This window comes from Dipodomys merriami, unplaced genomic scaffold (genome assembly GCF_024711535.1).
Source record: "Dipodomys merriami isolate MVZ:Mamm:240054 unplaced genomic scaffold, mDipMer1.0.p SCAF_14, whole genome shotgun sequence".
Classification (NCBI taxonomy): Eukaryota; Metazoa; Chordata; class Mammalia; order Rodentia; family Heteromyidae; genus Dipodomys; species Dipodomys merriami.
The window spans coordinates 32,007,657-32,028,606 of NW_027202715.1; the positions used below are offsets into that span (position 1 = coordinate 32,007,657).

The following is a 20,950-nucleotide window of genomic DNA, read 5'->3' on the forward strand; positions in this document are numbered from 1 at the left end:
ATCTCAGCCTCCTGAGTAGCTAGGATTACAGGCGTGAGCCACCAGCGCCCGGCTTTAAAGACAGATTTTAAAGAGAGATAGGCAATGTTAAAGGGGGCCAAGAGGGAAAGGGGTTCACAATATTGTATTGAGTATTTCAAAATAGCTAGAAAATAAAATTCTTGAATATTCTTAACCAAAAAGGACTGATACATGGCGTGGCAGATACCTGAATTTGACTATTACAAATACATGTCATATACATACAGCAAAACATCACTATACTCTTTAAAACCTGTACAGTTATTCTGGACAAATCATGGACAAAATAAAATACACATCTTGGTTTAAAATAAAAGTGACTTTTCTGGAGTACAATTTGGTGATATTTGTCAAGAAGTTTTCAAATTCATTTATTGTAGGCTCTAGTACTCCTGATATTAGAATTGTAATCTGCAAGTATGCCACCAAGATTTGCCACTGATGTTTGTAAAGAAAATATAATGAATTAATCCAATAGCCACACACACACACACATACACACACACACACACAATGTTACAACTATTAACTATCTGGAAAAAAAGGTAATGATGAAATTAATTATTGTACATCCATTTAATGGAATATTGTGCTGCCACATATGCCACCGATATGCAGGAATAGGAAAGATCACTTTTTAGGAGAATACTTTCTTAATCTTTTTATTATATACATATATATGTTTTTATTGTAAAAATACTGTACAGAGGGATTACAGTTACATGAGTAAGGTAATGAGTACATTTCCTATTGAGCATTGTTACCTCCTCCTTTGTTTTTCCCCTTCCCTCCCCACATCAATTTCTCCCTCCCCACCCACCCTGAAGTTGTAAAGTTGGTTTTCAACAAAGTGTCTTGTACATCACATTGTTACAATGGGTCAACCTGTATCCTTATTTAAGCATTTTGTTTCTTAATCTTTTTTAATAAAAATTAAAATTAAAAAACCAAAGAGCTGGGAAAGTACAGTAATATGTCCCCCCAAAACTATTTACTTTCCTGGCCTTTACTTCTCTTCAGAAGTAAATATTCAAATATTGCTTTTTACTTATTTTTATCAAAGTTAATCGACGGAAAGATTATGGATATCAACCTCTTTCTGTTGTATATTGTCAACAAAATCTAATCAAAAACTACAAAATTTAAAGAGTTTATAAGAAATATTAACATCTATATTATCCCTCCCCCACACACATACATACACACATACTTAAAAAGTTTAAAGCTTTCACAAGCCGGGCGCTGGTGGCTCACGCCTGTAATCCTAGCTACTCAGGAGGCTGAGATCTGAGGATCGCGGTTCAAAGCCAGCCCGGGCAGGAGAGACCGTGAGACTCCTATCTCCAATAAACCACCAGAAAACCGGAAGTGGCGCTGTAGCTCAAGTAGTAGAGCGCTTGCCTTGAGCTGAAGAGCTGAGGGACAGCGCCCAGGACCAGAGTTCAAGCCCCACGACTGACCAAAAAAAAAAAAAAAAAAAAAAAAAAAGTTTAAAGCTTTCAAGGAAAGTTGTGATGAAGCTATACAACACAAAAGACCTGAAATAGAAAAAAGAAGGCAATATAGACTGAATATCAATGTGGGTTCAAGAATAAAGCTGTTTTTCTAACATTGGAAACAATATAATAAATTATGCATTGTATGGGGTTATGGAGCAAAATAACACAAAGAAATCCAGCAGTTCAAATCTGTGGAATGTGGAAAACAACCTGGAGGAAAATCAGTCTTCAACTGCTACCATCTCAATCCAGAAAGCAGTAAGAAATGTACTCATATCATCTCAACCCATAAAACAGTAAAGAAATGTACTCACAAAATCAACTAAAAAGCCTACCTTGCACAAATCAAGTCATAATCTGAGACAAAGTATTGACAAATTTGTTGGCAAATATCAAGTTTAAGAGATGAAATTTCAAACTGAATTATTTCACATGAAATAACTCAATTGTGCTATGTATCTTCATATCATTAAACAAGAAACCTGGATTGTCATCTAGCTTCATGACATTTCACAAATGCAGCTGTAATTCCTGATTTAACAACAATAAAAAAAAAAAAAACTAAGAAATTTCACCCTCAACAGTCCCTTAGTGAGAACTCACTATATGGATGACAAAGGAATAAAATCACGAGATATTCAAATCTAAGGGAAATGATGAAGTATCACTGGGGAGAACCCACACAAAAATATATGCACTATATGAAATTGCCTGGTTAAGCAAAACAAAACCTGGGAAGGGATTCTTCATGTCAGTTATTAACTTATTATTACCTTTCAGATACAAATTCACCTCTAATTGCCTGATTGACAAAAACTGATCTAGGCCCTTTAGGTATTTTTTTCATTTGATAGTTGTCATGATGTTCTGTCAGTAGCTGGAGAGACACTGTGGAAGACAGGAAATTTGTCTTCCTGGTACTAGTATCATACTCAACAAGCTCCTGAATGTAGTTTCTCTAGAACCTGCCTTCAACACTTTGGAAGTAGAATGCCTCCAGCAAATCTCTCCTTGTGATGGTTTTCCTTGACTTCTTACAAAGGATAGTTGGATAAGCTACAGAAGGTTGGCTGTTAGCAAGTTCCAATGGTGTGGCACCACAATCATTTTGTATTGATGCAGTCTGCTAAGGCATCCATGCACTCTACAGGGTCTAAATCAAGACTTGGATCACAGGAGTTTGGTTTCTTCTTTAGGTACTCTATCATATCAGCCCTACAGGCGGTGGTTGTTCTCTATCATGGCTATTTCTAGAGTTCTGTGTTCTTCTTATTAAACATAGATCCAATCTCTGGATATAATTAATAATTTTTATGTCAAACTTTCCCTGTGCAAACTTAACTATGTGGTTTCTGATACACTCCCTTTCCCTGCCAGCCCTTTAGCAATGTCCATAAATAGAAAGGAGTGCGAGAACTTAAGTTACATGGCCTTAAATTATCTAACTTCTTCCAAATTATGTATCACAAAAAAAAAAAAAAAAGCTTAACTGCATTTCTGAAGGAGAAATGGTCAAGCTGCCAGGAGCATTTCTCACCTTACTTCTGCCAACATTTTGGCTCTCTCTTCGGTGGCTTCAGCTCTTTCCTGCCCGGAGCTCTACTATCAGCCTCCTCCATTTATCACTGCAGCTTGGGAATGGTTGTGACTGCCTTGCATTGCTAATCCGCTGGTTACTTTCAATCTCAAGTCTGTTGATTACTTCAATGTGTCCTGGTTAGCTTCCTGCTTCACCACCACCTGAGGAAATTACTTCACTGAACTTCTTCTATTACAAACAAAAGTAGATTCCTCTTTTCTGCTCTTCCCCTGTGGAGGCTCTTATTGGCCAGTTAGCAGAGGTTTTTCCTTTGTTGTTGTCTTTAATGTACTCTGTGATTTATTTTTTTCTTTTTTCTTTTTTTTTTTGTTGGCTGTGGGGCTTGAACTCTGAGCCTGGGCGCTGTCCCTCAGCTCTTCAGCTCAAGGCGAGCGCTCTACCACTTGAGCTACAGCGCCACTTCCGGTTTTCTGGTGGTTTATTGGAGATAGGAGTCTCACAGTCTCTCCTGCCCAGGCTGGCTTTGAACCGCGATCCTCAGATCTCAGCCTCCTGAGTAGCTAGGATTACAGGCGTGAGCCACCGGCACCCAGCTTATTTTTTTCTTTTGTGGTATTTTTCCCCCTATGGTTTATCCCCTGTTGGTGACAGGGGATATTTGATTTTGGTACCTTGGGTAATGTATATACAGTTATCTGAATTAGGGACAGGAAGGGGAACAACAAAATGGTTAGACAAAGGACAAAGCGGGAACCAATTCAACAGTGACACTCATAAGACAATATGTTGGAAATGATCTGTACAACTTGGGGGGAGGGGAGGGAGAAAAAGTGGAAGAAAAATGAGGGGGTAATAAGTTTGACAAGAAATGTACTCACTGCCGGGTACCAGTGGCTCATGCCTGTAATCCTACTCAGGAGGCTGAGATCTGAGGATCATGCTTCAAAGCCAGCCCGGGCAGGAAATTCCATGAAACTCTTATCTCCAATAAACCACCAGAAAACCAGAAGTGGCACTATAGCTCAAGTGGTAGAGCACTAGCCTTGAGCTGAAGAGCTGAGGGACAGCACTCAGGCCCAGAGTTCAAGCCCCGTGACCAACCAAAAAAAAAAAAAAAAGAAAAGAAAGAAAGAAATGTACTCACTACCTTACTTATGTAATTGTAGCCCCTATGTACTTTACTTTGACAATAAAATTTTAAAAAAAGAACAGAATGTTACCATCAAGCCCTCTAAGATTCAAATATAAACTTGAAGAAACCTAAAATCATATACCTTCATTTGGTCTGAAAGAGCCAGAGTTAAAGGTAAAGTGTTTGGATTTATGTAAGAATTCCTTTAAAGTGGAGGCAATGATTTGATACCTGTTAGTCAGACTTTCTGTCACTGACAAATACTAGAGAGAAACAGCTTAAAAGGAGGAAGATTTACTTTGGCTCATGGTTTCCATCCGTGGTCACTTGAGTCTGTGTTTGTGTCCCAGTACTGAGGCAGAACCTCACAGCAGCAAGAATGTGTGGTAGTGGCTAGTCACCTCATAGAAACCAGGGAGAGATAAGACAATCTTTCCCATCCCGTCCTCAGTGACCTAATTCTTCCAAGTAGGCCTCAGGCCCAACATTATAGCACCTCCTATCATATTATGAATCCATCAAGGGATTTACCTATTGATAAGGTCACCTCCCCAAAGCTCACAATCTGGCAACTAAGCCCCTACTACAGGAGCATGTGGAAAAACATTTCATATGAAAACAATAACAATATTTTCTTTTAAGCTGAACTTCTGGATGAATTATTTTCCTCCTATTTATAAGAAAGTTCATTTAGAAAAGAAATTCCCTTATTTAGCCAAAGTATAACACAGAGTTGAATGGAACTTTCTGAGAGCATGCAAGTATTATGCCCAATATAATAACCACTAGCCACATGTGGTTACCCATCACCTAGAATGTGGTTAGTGCAACCAAGAAATGGGATTTTGGGGGCTGGGAAGGTGGCTCAGTGGTAGAGCGCTTGCCTTGCATGCCTGAGGCCCTGGGTTCGATTCCTCAGCACCACATAAGCAAAAAGAAAAAAGCCAGAAGTGGTGCTGTGGCTCAAGTGGTAGAGCGCTAGCCTTGAGCTGAAGAGCTAAGGGACAGCGCCCAGGCTCAGAGTTCAGGCACCACGACCGGACCCTAAAAAAAAAAAGAAAGAAAGAAAGAAATGGGATTTTTAATTTTAATTAATTTAAATGTCTGCATGTGGCCTGTGGCTACTATTCTGGACAGCAATCATATAACACAAGTTATCCTACTAAGGACTTAGACTGCTGCAAGTATTCTGTGCTTTGCAAAAATGAATGTGTGCTCAGAGAAGCAAAGTGTATTATTAGTTCTTTTGTTCATTCCATTAGCAACTTTAAAATATAAGAATTCCTATCCTGCTAGGTGCCAGTGGCTCACACCTGTAATCCTAGCAATTAAGGAGACTAAGATCTGAGGATAGTGGTTGGAAGCCAGCCTAGGCAATAAATTTCCAATTAACCACGCAAAACACTCCAGAAGTAGAACTGTGGCTCAAGTAGTAGAGCTCTAGCCTTGAAAAAATTAAGGGACAACACCAGGCTTTGAATTCACACCACATGGACACACACACACACACACACACACACACACACACACACACACACACACACACACACACACACACACACACACACACACACACACACACACACACACACACACACACACACACACACACACACACACACACACACACACACACACACACACACACTTATTCTACACAAGCTCACAATTTGGATATCCTGGTAAAAAAAATTCTTAATAACCTCATCTGAACACAATGGTAGCCTAAATATTAAGGGATTGGGGGAACATTCTGATGGCAACCGTCTAGCAGAGATCAGAGTCCAGGCCTAATAAGAAGAGATGCTGTGTTAGAAAGACTGATCTCGGGATACTTGCTTTATTTTTTCTGTTCTTCAACCTACGGAGAATAGTCCCCTACTTATCCCCTATGAAACTTCCCTAATCCATCCCTCACCCTTTTCCCCAAGAGGATTCCCTGGGGGTCTTATGGGGGATACATGGTTTCCACTGGACACAGCTCTTTCCACTGTGGCTCTGCCAAAGCTAAAAGGCATTCCCTTGGTATAGACTGCTGATGGCTAGTTTCAAGGTTAGAAAGACTCAATTTCATAACTTTGACCTTTACATCGACACAATCAAAGCAAATGAATCAGGTTCCTAATTGTCTTGAGCATTTGCTCCTAAAAGTCAATCTAAGGAGGGGATCCAAAATTCATTTACATTCAATAGTAGAGAAATTCAGGAAGCCACTTCATCAGTGGAATAATAACCTTAAAAAGATGATCTTATAAAAGCTTTAAACATATACCACAGCTTCTGGGACCCAAATACCCAAGAATTTTTAGAAAATCTATTCTCCTGAAATCCAAATAAAAAGTATACTCCATAAATCTCTAAGAATCTTAGCAATTTTATTTTACCACACTAAAAGTTTTTAAAAATCTACCAAATTCTGGGTTCAAATTGCTTTGATTAGGGACTTGTGTAGTTGGTAACTGTGCAGTTTACATGGGAATTACGGGATATGCAACTAGCTAAGTAGGAGTTAGTTTACCTTGTAATTGTAACTACAACAATGTAATCTGGTTTGCTTTACTCATGTTTACATGAGAACTGAACACCACATTTTCAGGATAAACATTCAGTGATATTCATTTTCTTCCCAACATTTTTTAAATTGGAATTTTAAAAAATAACTGTATTACAGTATTCCACTGGTTATCACACTGTGTTGCAATTCAGATAGAGAAGTGTGCTCATAATGAAGACAAATAATCCTGGGAAAGCCAGCTGGCCCTTGGAGGACAATATCTTCTTGGTAGACTCACCATGGCTCAAGACTGGCCTTTACTATTGCAAACTCATAAATATGATGATCAGAAAATGTTCATGCTAATCACACTAAAGGTGGCATTAAAATGCCAATGGAATACTTTATTGTGCAAAACAAAGCCAAGTATATTGTTTGTATCTGATGATCAGTGTATCTCCCAAGAGCACAGCTTCAGTATGAGGAGGCTGAATTATAAACAAAAGGATACATAGTAAGTGTGGAACAGAATATTTTTTGTGTGTGGCTTCCTGTGTGCCCTGTACCAGGTTCAGCACAGCTCACTGATAAGGGTAAGCCCATTTTCTAAGTCAAGTATGGAACCTAGTCAGATTTCAAACACTCAGACCTAACATAAGCACTATATGTGAAGAAATCTGCTGCTACTCTAATGGGACAGAGTAACTTCTCTGTGAACAAACCAAACTAACCTCTCAAACTTGCTCTCCTGCTCCAGTCTCCAGGTTTTATTTCTCTAAATTTCTCTATAAACAAATGTCCTTTCAGAGTAGCATGTTAGTAACCTTAGCCACATTATAATGCTACCCTGAAAGTCACTACATCTCTATCTCTCTACTCACTTTGTATAGCTTTGTGTGATGCATTCATTACAATTTCTTTTTAGTCTCTTTTGGGAGTCCGCTTTCATCCTTCCACAGTCAGAAGAAGGAAGGGGATCTGCCTACCAGTCCTCATGTATGACACACGTATCACATCTGTGCTAGAAGCTAATTAGTTCACAGGGAAATACAGACCATTTCAGAGAAGAAAGAAGGACATATGCACATCCTATCTTTAAAAAATTCATGAAATTGGGCTGGGAAGGTGGCTCAGTGGTAGAGTGCTTGCCTCGCATGCATGAGGCCCTGGGTTTGATTCCTCAGCACCACATAACCAGAAAAAGCCGGAAGTGGCTCTGTGGCTCAAATGGTAGAGCACTAGCCATGAGCTGAAGAACTGAAGGACAGCGCCCAGGCCCAGAGTTCAGGCTCCATGACAAAAAAAAAAAAAAAAAAAATTCATGAAATGCCAAGCTTAAATGGTTCAAAAATAATGGTAAACATAAAGACTTGTGACAATACGTAATGGAGAATATTGTTCCGTTTGATTTAAATGTCATTGTATCTTCTCAGTCTAGAATGAGTTTGGGCCTTTTAGTGGTACACTCACTAGAAAAATGTCAAGAAATCTATTTTTGTCTTTAGATTTGTTGATTCAGCCCAGTCCAGAACATGAGATTTTGATACCATACACTGCCAAAGTTGTTGTTCAGGGCCTTGTAAATATATAAGCAGCCTGCAAACACATAAGCACATAGTAATTTCTAGTCTCATCCACATCTGAGAAAACCAAGTGATGGAATACACTGTAGACCCTTGGTACCTACAGGCATATGGTTCCAAGCACAACTGTTGAAGAAAAACTGCATGCTCAGAATGTATGGAGTCGAGCACTGTACCATGGTACAATGTTTGTTTCATTTTTCTATAGCACTTCTTAACTTCTGCTAGACATGCCACCTTTCAACGTATCTTAAGTTTTCACTCTAGCACTTAAATTAGGTACACTGGCTCTGGGGGCACCATTTGCTATTTGGGGAGGCATACTGTATTTTCACAAAGTTAACACCAGAAGATCACACAATGATTTAAACACTGGCAATAACAAAGGATTGAGAGTTTCTTCCCTTCAACTGAGCTGTACACTGTACACACAAGGATTTTAATTTTGTGTTGCTGTTTTTTGACATTTGTTTTGATTATTTCTTGACCATACTTAGTCAAAACCAGGTGTAAGAAACCCAAGACCAAACCAAGTTTATTGTACTTAACAGAAAGAACTCATCTATCAGATCTCAAGAGCTGTAACCATTGGTATCATTTTAAACTAGAATTTACATCATTTTTCTTTAACTTTATTATTAGCCTGACTTCCACCTTGGCGTTAAAATGAAACTCTTGGTTTCTGACTCTATAGAGAAATGTGATTTTACCCATTTTCAGGATTTTCTGTTGGAATAAGCTTTCTGCCAATATCCCTCAACCTGCACAACATGGGTACACTTTGCAGCCATGGTGGTACAACATAACCGTCTTTTTCTGTATAATCAGGAGAGTGAAATGATATGCTTCCCAGATATATTCTGACTGCCACTCTGCATGCCACTAATACCATGGCAACAATGCTTCTCAGGGCTCCACCATTCTTGTGACAAGCCAGGTGTGAGTTCTTCTCACCACCCAAGAGATTTGCAGGTGCCCATACACAGAGAGGCAAGTTGCGGGGGAGAGGGGCACTGGCATTGGCTCCATTTGCTGGTTCAAGTCACACTGTAGTACAGGGTTCAACAATTTAGTTCAAATGTAGCAGGTACCATCAGAAAGAAAACTACAAGTGAACCCATTATTCAAATCACTAGCTACAAAGATCCAATATGAGCAAGAGCCATTTCCTAAGCCAGAGAATTATCTGTTAATGGGAAAGCAAGCAGAACTACGAAACACTTCCCCTGCACAGAGTAGACAGTGGGTTGACTGATCACTGGAATTTCCCATCAAACTCCCATCACATACAACAGTCAAACCCTTCACTCTTAACGATAAGCCACAGTATGCTATAGGTTGCAGTGGTAGTAGAGGGGACCAACTAAGGGCTCATGGAGCTCTCCAGATATATTTGGTTTGCTTTATTTTTAGGAGGGAGGCTGAAAGGGCACAGGAGTCACTTACAATGACAAAACAGATACCTTGCACTGGACTGGATGTGTTGCTTACGCCGTAAGACATTGAAAAGTATTAAGAAACTAATATTGTCAGGCATCCGTGACATGCCTGTAATCTTAGCTATGCAGGAGCCTGAGATCTGAGAATCATGATTTGAAGGCAACCCATGTAGGAAAGTCCAAAAAGCCAGAAGTAGAGCTGTGGCTCAAGTGGTAGAGCACTAGCCTTGAATAAGAAAGTTCAGGGACAGGGCCCAGGCCCTGAGTCCAAACCCCAGGACCAGCACCAAAACAAAAAGTTCCTTCTTGGTGAGATCTAGACTAATTTTACACAACTTAACTGCCTCCTTTCCTGAATGCTTCTTGTAATCCTCTCCTACAGGATCTCCCAAGGCATTTATCTCTCAGAGACTACATCCTTTCTGAAGAAAAGGCAAGAGTCCTTCGTTTTTTTAATCTCCGAATTCTTAAAAAGTCAATTTCCTTTTCTATTCTCTTTCCAAATCTCACATTTTACTAAGTGCCACTCAATTCCATTATCCCCCAAAACGTAAAAATGTTATCATTAGTACTATGCTACATACTCTGTGTGTGTGTCTCTCTCTCTCTCTCTTTCTCTCTCTCTCTCTCTCGATATATATATATATATATATATATATATATACACACACACACATATATGTATTCCCTGTTTATTCCTCCAAATCCTATGAAATAGGGATTTGGTTTTCACTGATAAAGTGAAACTTGCCTCAAATCACACAGCAGAGAAGCTGAGAGGGCTGAGATTTCAGCATATGTTTATCTGACTTCTGAATTGCAGCAATGCATTCCTTGAGGGAATGAAGCAAATGCTAGTTTACCATGCTGTTGACAACAAAAAATGCGCATTCTACTCCAGAGCGCACTCACTCTCAAAGACTCTTCCATAAAACTACTTGAAACTCCCTGGCAATAACTGTTGAAGCAAAGATGAATATCCAAATAAACACCTACACTGGACTAGTAAGCCAAGGGTTTTCAACCTCTACACTACTGACATTTTGGAAGGATAACTCTTTGTTGTAGAGACTGCCTGTGCTTTGTAGAATGTGTAGCAGTACATTTGTCCCTTTGCCCACCAATGCAACCCCAGTCACTACAATGAAAAAAATATGCACACGTATTCTCAAAAATGAGGTAAAATAAAGATAAAACTGAACTCTAGGGAGAAGCACTGAGTTAGGCTACTTGCCCAAGATCAAACCAGTAAAACTAGTTCTTATTCCAAGAACAAGCTCTCCTAAATCCCAGTTCCAAGAGGACCTATGGCTTCATTAAGGAAAATACATGTCAAAATAGAGAACTTGTCAATCTGTATAGAAGCCAGAATGTAGCCATGCCTACTTTTTACTACCCTGGTGGTATGGATCAAGTTCTGGCATACAATAAAGTGGAACATACCGAGTGCTTCAAACCACTGTTCAGTTTCCAGACTCCATCCAAAACCTTATGCTGGACATGAATTTAAACACAAATCCAAAAATGTACATAGCAATGCTGAAAATAGTCATAGTAAAAGCCACAGCAACAACACATGGTTAGAAGATATGCAATTCACTATGCGACTCACTTCATCTGGATTACTGAATTATCATCCTTCAATATCTTCAACAGCCCTATAAATGTTCTTATTCTGATCTGAATGAAGAAAAGCTGAGGTACACAGTGCTCCAATCAAATTGTCAAAAGTCAGATTCCAGAATTTCTGCTTTTAATCACTAACTGCAGTGCTTCAAGAACTGTAGGATTATCACTTTTTAGTCCTTAGTAGTCCATCTCTAGTAAAGTGCTTTTCCCCAGCTGTATCAAGTGCCCTTATAAAGGGCACTGCTGGCACCCTGCTCAAGTCTGACATCACTGTGATGATCTTGGATGTTCTCTGGGTCTAAGAAATAAGCCTGTTTATCTATACAGCTGTTCAACCCCCATTTTCCACCTTAAGAAAGGAAGGCACATATTGTGGGGCATGGTGGTGTAAGCAGACTTAGCACTTGGGAGAGTAAGACAAAAGGATTGCAAATTGGAGCCAGCTTGAGTTACACAGCAAGACCTATCTTATCTCAAGAGAGGAGGGAAGGAAGGAGGGAGGAAGGGAGGGAGGGGTGAAATGTGTGACTAAGGCATGTCCTATCTGTCATAATGACCTGATATATATGCCCAATACCTCCATAAAAAAAGAAATGAGAGTAAGTGGAGATGGATAATCCTTAGCACATATATGCTATATACTGATCCTCACCATTATTTTTTCCTTTGAGACAGAATTAGACTATGTAGCCCAGGGTGGCCAAACTCATAATCCTCCTGCCTCAGACCCCTCGGTGTTGGGATTATAGGCATGTGCAATGATGCCCAGCCCTCATCTCTTTCTCTAAATAATCAAAACTGTGTTTTACAATTCTGCTAGACAACATAAACTCTGAATCTTCAATTTTTAGAACTTAACCATTCTTAACTACCTGCTTTCCATGATTTTTCTAAGATTATGTTCTTTCTGTGTCATTTGCTTGTTCTGGTAGTGCTTCAGAGTGAACCCAGGACCTTGCACATGACAGGCAAATACCACTGAGCTGTGCACCCAATTAGAGGTACCTTCCAAGAACTCTAGACACAAAGCAGCCAGGACTTAGATTTGGAGTGGCTGATGCATATTTTGTTTGGAAGGTAAGATAGAGAGAGGGTGAGGGTTTGGGAGAGTGTGCAATACCAGTCCTGGAAGAGATAATATAGTTCCTGGTCTTCTATGAAGGTGGCACAGTTCTCTTTTGTCAGGACATGCTAACAGAGGCAGATGTACTCTCCCAGATTTTACTGCCCCTGTTGAGACACACTGGGCCTTTCTCATCTGTCTACCAAGCAAAGTTTTAATACTAACAGAGTATGCTTTTCATGACTTTCCCATTCTTAACAAACAAGTTTAACACTAGCCTAAGTATGCACATAAATCTTAAAACATTTCACGTAGCTTATAAAACACTGCAGGCCTGCCCTCACACAGAGAAGTCTCAGCTTCGGAAATCTTCAGCTGTAGCTCTTGGTTTTATTCTGCCTCAAGAAAACCTGATCTACACTGTGAGGATCAGGAGGAAGACATTGAAAACTCAGGAAGATAGTGGGGGGGAAAAGCCAACGAGGGGCAGCTCCAAGACAACCTCCTTGATTAACTGGCCTATCTAGTGTAGGGCTTGCTCAGTTAATATTTGAAAACCACAAGTTTTCTGAGTAAATATATCATTCCTTGAACTTTGAGATTTTGGCACTGGGGCTATGAGGACCTTTTAAATCAGTTAAAAATCTACTTTGAACCAAGAATCTCCCTGGATCGTTTTGTGCCAGAAAGAACAAAAATCAACACAATTCTAGAAGTAACCGGAGCCACATGGGAAGAATAACGAACCTTAAATGCTCATTCTAACCTAAACTAACTAGCTGTGAAATCTGAAACAGCTTATGTAACCTGGCTGAGGCTACTTCCCCAACAATATAGCAGGGCTAAAATACCTTCATCTCTCAGGATAACAGAGATTAAAATGAAGAAAAGGCTATAAAACACCTCAGTTTCTGAGAAATGAAGGCCCTTACACGTCTAGCTTTGTCACACTTCTAGGTGAGCCTAAAGCCAATCTAAAATGAATTATCATTTAGGCTTTATAGAGATTTGATCAAATGTTTTACCATTCTCACCATTTGAGAGGCTTTTTCAACTGCCCCAGCTGTCTACAGGATCCCAACAAGTAACCTCCCATTAGAACTTACCACTGAACTCAAAGCAACTAAGTTTAACTGTCAGCCCATGAGCTTGGAGGTGTTACCAGAAACCCATAGCATAACTAATGTGTCCAACAAGTTACTTAAATAATTCCACTTATGCTGGGAGCTGGTGGCTCATGCCTATAAATCCTAGCTACTCAGGAGGCTGAGATTTGAGGATCACGGTTCAAAGCCAGCCCTGGCAGGAAAAGTCTGTGAGACTCTTACCTCAAATAAACCACTCAGAAAATGGGAAGTGTTGCTGTGGCTCAAGTGATAGAGCACTTGCCTTGAGCTGAAGAGCTGAGGGACAGCGCCCAGGCCCAGAGTTCAGGCCCCACGACTGACAAAAACTCTTTAGAGTTCCTTTTGCACTCTACCACCTGAGGCACAGCACCACTTCCAGCTTTTTCTGCTTATGTGGTGCTGAGGAATCAAACTCAAGGCCTCATGCATGCAAGGCAAGCACTCTACCACAGAATCACCTTCCCAGCCCTGAGAGAGTTCCTTTAGACCCCCTAAAGAAAGTCAACTGAAAAGAACTTTTCCCTACTCTCCTGGTGACATCAATGTGTATCATCTTCATAAATGGAGTAGTGTAAAGACACTGCTCATAGTTTTTCTTTTTTTATTATTATCTTTAAGTAGTTGTAAAAAGACGTTCCCATTCTACAGAACAGTATATGAGTAACAAGTGTCTGACAACATTGTCACCCATCTCTCTTAACCCATCACTGCTCATAGTTTAGTCGAGATTCCTAGCAGTAGTTCTGCCTTCTGGTATTGCGGTACACTACAGGACATGCGCAACAGTCTTCCTAGTACACACCAGTAGTTCTTATCATGGTAAGAGCTCTGCTACAGAGTGATCCTTAGTAATCACACGATAGGCTGGGAAGTGGGGACTTCCTAACCTAATAAAGGAAATGAAGTTATCTGGGGTCTGAGGTCTGTGAAAAAGTGAGGGATGCAGCCCTGGGCTCAGTACTGAGCAGCAAGAAAGAGAGACGTCAGGGCGGCACAGCAACAAGTCCATTTGCTGACAGGCAGGTGTTTGTTGCTTGTTTTTTAACAGAAGGTCACCAAGATCTACTTCTCCATAAATTAAAAGCAGTTGTCGATGCAGCTCGGTGGGGGGGTGGGCTGTCTGCCCGGCCCACCTGAGTTCCTGGTCTGGCTCCCAACAGAGGGATAATTGGATTAAAACAAATGACCAAGGGATGATTATTTGTACTAGTCAAGAAAAGAGGCAACTTAAGACTCCGGATTCTCATTCTGAGGCAACTTAGCGACACACAGCACAGAGCAGATTTTTTTAAAAAGGGGAAAACATGAAGAGCTAAGCCCCGTCCTCACTCCCGCGGCCACCCTCGGAGGGCAGGGCTGGAACCGCGGGCGCGGCCCGACGCGCGGCGCACGTGCTCCGAGGGCTCGCGCTCGGCGCTCCCTCCCCAGCGCGCCGCCACCGCCCGCGGCAGCCGGGCGCTGCCGGGCGCTGCCGGGCGCCGGCGCTGGGGAACGCGCGGACTGTCTGACACGTACAGTAACCAGGCGACTCGCGATCTCGCCCCCGCCACGAGCCTCCGGGGCTGTGGGTCTGCGGCAGTTAGCTTCTCGGGGTGTTGGGGTCGTTTAGGGGTTCCTCCACCGACGCCCTGGCCCACCAATCAGCAACCGCACGGCGGGCTCCCAGGTGTGACTAATCAACGCCAAGGCCGGCAGGCACGCGGGATTCCCTTCCCTCGGCTGCGGTGGAGGAAACCACGGACGGTCGTGCTGGCTGCCTCCTGGAAGACACGACTCGTCTCGCCCCCGGCTTGTGGTTGGCGTGGGCCGCCCGGGAGCGCGGCGCGCCTTCCCCCAGGGCACTTCAGGGAACCTCGGCATCCCAGGCCGAGCCGCGATACTCACGCGCGTCCCTCCGCCCGGAGTTCCCACCGCGCCAGGTCCCGCGCGGCCCGGGCGCTCCGAGGGCGCGCTGCTGGCCGGGGCGCGCGGGGATCGGCGCGGCGACCCGGGCCCCGCCGGGCCCCGCCGCTGTCGGTCCCGGCCGGCCCGCGCGGCGACGCGGTGCGCGAGCTCCGGCCGAGCAGAGACGCCGGTCCTCTCCAGGAGGGCAGCCGCCGGGAGGGACGCCCGAGCCCGCGCGGAGGCTCCCGCGAGGCCGGTGGGTGTGGCCGGGCGGCAGAGGGATTTTGGAATGCAGGGTGTGGCCTCGGCGGAAAAGAAATGAGTCAGCGAGTTCAATCCCAGCCAATAAGCAGGAGTGACTGTGGGTGAAGGCGGAACTTTCTTTTCCTGATTTCTATCAGGCTTAGCCACCTTCCCGGCCTTTTCTTCCTTTAAGCCTTTAACTACTTTAATGCAACGGCTGGAAAGGGGAGCTGCCCTTGTAAAACTTCCATGAAAGCAAGGATTCACCTGGTTAAGATGTGTACTTTATAGGGGTGTCCATTCGCATCTGCCAGGGAAAGTTCCTGGGCCAGGCAAGGGACTCCCTGTGCAGAGAACCAGACAGGGATCCCATCTCTGGCTCTGTATGGCCCCAGCAACGCATTTAACCTGCTGAAGGGAGGTAAAAGGCCCACCTCACAGCTTGTCAGACAAGGATTTTATGAAATAACACATGCAAAGCATTTATTGACCTCAACAAATGACTTTAGAAAATGCTCTAAGACCTGGCCTTCTCAATCTTGAACCAGACTCTAAACCTCTTTTTAAACTACCCCATAATTTCTCTTATGATCATTTCTCTTATGATCAAATATCCAAAGAATTTTAGAGCTGAAATAGTTCTTTGGTGTTACCTGGTCTATTATTCAAGCCATGAAATTTTTAAGCAGTTTATGATTTAGGATGGCGCGGGGAGGCGGGGGTTGTTTTGTTTTGTCTGTTTTCTGGACAGCACTAGAGAATGAGCCCTGAGTCTACAACTTGAGCCTTGCCTCCAGGCCTGGTATTCTTATACAATGGTATATTAAGGGGGGAAAGGGAGGAAGAGGTCTTTGTTGCAATTATTTCATTTTGGCCATAATTAAATAAAAATTTTAAAGAGTAATCTGAAAACATTCAAGTCACTATACTCTGAACATTATTTGAGGATAAAAATATTTAAAAGAAATTTTAAGTAGTTGGAAACTAGCAAAGTATAATAGACTACTAAACTAATTCTTGAAGTCCTCTTAAGAATCAGTTCATCATTAATGACTGTAAGAGAATTTCCAACAGGAAGAAAAGATATGGGTTAAATTACAAATGAAACAATCACTTTGGAGAAGATCTCATATTTAACTTTCTCATATTTCTTTTCATTCCCCAAGCCAAGATTTCTTCAAAACTCTCTTTAGCCCAAGACAAGATCTAAGGTGATATGTTGCTCTTTTCTCCAAGGCAGAGGGGAAAATAGGAAGAACACTGCACAAGGAGTCAGACCCAGCTCTACCGTAAGTGACTAGGCAACTTGCTTCATCTTTCTGAAAACTTCCATGAGTTCTCCCAGCTGGCAGACTAACCTATGTTTTTGAGTAGAAACAAGATGGATCAATAGCCTAATGCTATCCTTAACAACAGAAATCAAAATAAGAAGCTGGGCCTATACCCTCAATGAAGCTGATACATCACTCTTGATTCTCATATTTCTCATAAAGGTAATTTTATTCTCCTAGAATGAGATTTAACTTGAAGCAAAATCTTAAATCTATCTGAGGTCTCTTCCTCACTCATGGCAATTCATCATCAACAGGTATAAGAAGGCTTCATTCACACCTGTACCATCTTTCCATTATGCTCTAGGCCTTAGTCCCTTTACACACATTGAGGGTGGGTGTCTCTTAACTATTGGTTCCAGCTGGCAGACACCTCCCTTAAGCCTTCTGATACAACATCATTGCCACATGGCAAATGGCAAAAGTTTAGCATGGTATCATGTCATAAACCTTTCCTCTCAGTCAATAATTATAACTTTATGTAGTAGAGGTCAAAAGCAAACCAACTGACTTTATAGGTAACTTTCTCCAAATGTTTACTTCAATTTATTTATATTTTTATTGATTTTCTAGTTGCAAATGATTACAATGAATCACACTAAGTAAACCAATAATACATTATTATACCAAGAACAGCAGTTATTTTATTTTTAGAGGACAACATAAAATTTGTATGTGGAAACAACTCAATAACTCCTTAACACCAACTGAAAAATATATTGGTGAGTGTAGCAATACACAGATACGTTGAGATCTACTGCTGAGGAGCACACACAGGAAATCTATTGTTTAGGACTCAGTCAAACTTGAAATTCAGAGTAGGAGCTCCATCCAGAAAGAAGGCCTCATAAATTTGATCAACTGTGATCAGAACTTAGATCCTTATAGGATATTTTCTATTACTTCTGTGCTTCAGAAACAAAAGGGACACCAATACCATAAGGATAGAATTTCCTCACAAGTGAAAAGGGGTGATTGTTTCTAAGATACTTTTGGAGGAACACACAGGCTCTAAAATCATTTAGAAACCCACTTCCACCTCTCTCTGCAAACCCACAAGTGGTCTTTGAGAAGCTAGTAAAGAACCCATCCATCTATGCCAGATTTTTACCTCCACACCATTCCTTTTGTCTGCTGAGTGTCCCACACTACTCTTTTTACTACTTAGACCATTTAGGATCCACTCAAACTCTCCTCCTAGAATCTCCTCATTAACTAAAGAATCGGGTATCTCCTCTCCTCTCCTTTCCTTTCCTTTCCTTTCTCCTCTCCCCTCCTTTCTTCTCTTCCCTCTCACATCCCCCAAATCCTTCAGATCTAATTCTTTTTTCTGTTTGTATTGGTACTGGGGCTTGAACTCAGGGCCTCACACACCTGCTTGGTTTTCTCACTGCTCTACTTTTCTGCCAAGACTGGCTTGAAACCTCAATCCTCAAACCACAATTTCCTGAGTAACTAGGATTACAGGAGTGAGCCACCAGCGACTTGCTGATCATTTGGTGTTGTGGTTCACAACCCAACACATAGTGCCTTAGTGACATCCCTGACCTTTCTCTCTCACCAGATAGAGTCCTCTGAGGAATAGAGTGATTCAGAGGTTTTAAATCCCCAGTTTTAGGAGATTCTGAATAATCATTGTGGTTGATCTAATGATGTTTAAGTTATAGAACGGCCACAATGGAGAAGGAAAACCTTTGACTGCTAGCACATCAAGAATAAACAATTATTATAGTTGTTCAAACCAGTTGGCAAACAGAACTCAAGTGGCAGCTGTGTTTCCTTGCACTTTACATGCTCCAACAATGCACTGGGAAAGTACATCCAATACTTCCTAAGAGGAAATGAAGTTTACAAAACAGTATGTTACATCAAATCTCAGTTCCCCAAACACTAATGCATCAAAATGAACAGAGGTAGTGAGTCATTCCATGTTCCTTTCAAGTAAGGAACAGTTACACGCACCTCTGACAATTTGCCAGGGCACTAATTCCTCCTTACATATAAACATGTCTCTTGACATACTTATTAGAACCACAAATATCTCCCTGTTTACTACACCAAGATGGCTTCAGTAATAAAATTAGAGGTAGCAAAGAACTGTTCTTTAAGACAACTTTAACTTCTAGAACCATAACAGGCATGAATTTGTTTCAATGGTTAAAGCTAAAAGTTATATGACAATAATATCAGAGAACATTTTATCAAGACTCATTACCACACATACCCAGTATGTGTGGTAGAGACCTTTAATTAGTGTGAATATATTTCCGCTTTTATGACAAGTGGTAATAAAAAGCTATGTAGTAAGTCAGCTTCCCTACTAACCAATTAAATATTTTATTGTAATTGCCTATGACAAAGACACCAATAAATATTTTGAGTATAAACAACCAAAATGAATTAGTCATCATTCTTTCACTTAAAGGTAACAGAGATGGCACTAGAAGCAACACAAGGAAGCAACACAAGAAGCAAAAGCAAGGTACAACACAGTGACCTGAAATAATCAGCAAACCGAAAGGCAGGTAGCTTAGCTGGGCCTTGGGACCTTCCCAAAATAAACTCCATCAAAATAAGATGGCATCTTTGCTTCTACAAGTTGGCTTTGTTGGCCTTTCCTGAAGTCTGCCTTCTTCTAACTTCCAGATCTGAAACTAAGAAGTATTACTCTTCTTTTCACAGATGGGATCTTTTAAATGCTCCAGACTCACATCTGGTCCAGTTAGGGGCCATGGTCTGGTCTACCTACACAAGGATCATCTAGATGGACTGGCAGGAAAAGAGTAAATTACCAGAAGAAGGTGGGTCTACTTCCCAGAAGTAGCAACAAGGTTTCATTTTCCTTCTAAAAAAAGTAGGATCATCTACCAAGAAATTTCATTTTATGCCTAATGTGAAAGCTTATCCAAGTAGAACTCCACCTGGTAATAAATTATATTCTAAAAGTACACTTCTAGGTCTAAAGTTAATGAACTCTAGCTCAGCTCTTGGAGTGCACTTCAGTGGAGACACTATGTCTCCAGTGTAGAGGCTGGTCTTGACAGTCTTTAAATGCCTATTTAATTCATGGCTGGTATGAAATGTAATGTCAATAACATTTCTAATACTGCACTCAAACTCCATTCATAACATTGTACCTAAAGGAAATTCTACCTAGAACAAGAAAAGCAACATCAATTCTAATTTATTCTGTGTACTAGGAATGACAGTGGCTTCTGTCTTACATGCATTATGTTTCACATAATCCATGTTTCACATAAATCCATATGCAACACCTGCAAAGCAGATGTTGACAACTACACAGAACTCATAATAAGGCTGAGAGTCAAAAAGGCTATCCATGTCTGGGTCAATGGCACATCACGTTTTAGCTGTTTCAAAACCACATGTGTCTGGCCCCTCAGCTTAATACTCAAGAGCAGCTAAATGGGATGGCTTTACAGATGAGGAACTAAGGCCAGATGACTCATACTCTGTGCAAGTACCTAAAAGGAGAACAGCCTAGTGGGCAGGGACACTCACTAGCCAGACTTTAACATCCTATTTCCTAAGGCCAAATAAGTGTTTTTCTAAGGAAGTTTTAAATTCATTCATACTTTTACACAAAAATCATCTAAAAATTAAGAATTTATTAACAGTAATTTCATTAAAATTTTCTTTTGACCTATTTTATGAAAAAGAGCTATCCCTATATTCTCAAGTATATTTTATTTTTTACCAGTCCTGGGGCTTGAACTAAGGGTTTGGGCACTGTCCCCGAACCTCTTTGTGCTCTACCATTTGAGCTACAGCACCACTTCCAGCTTTTTCTGAGTAGTTTATTGAGACAAGAGTCTCATGTACTTTTGTGCCTGGGCTAGCTTCGAACCACAATCTTCATATCTCAGCTTCCTGAGTAGCTAGGATCAGGGACGTGAGCCACCAGTGCCCAACTCTTTTAAGAGAAAACCAAAGTAAAAAAAGAA

General features: G+C 41.2%; 1 protein-coding gene across 14 annotated transcripts in view; it reads right to left on the reverse strand.

Moving 5' to 3' along the window:
- The window catches only part of Sgms1 (sphingomyelin synthase 1), a 263,136-nt gene that overhangs the window by 84,569 nt on the left and 157,617 nt on the right, over positions 1 to 20,950 (reverse strand). The window contains exon 1 of one of the 14 annotated variants that reach the window (XM_070021120.1): positions 15,412 to 15,463. The exons of 12 other annotated variants lie outside the window; for them this stretch is intronic. The gene's annotated coding sequence lies outside the window, so the exon portion shown is untranslated. Of the gene's footprint in view, positions 1 to 15,042; positions 15,312 to 15,411; positions 15,464 to 20,950 lie in introns of those variants that run through there. One more of the 14 variants, XM_070021118.1, reaches the window with a different exon arrangement.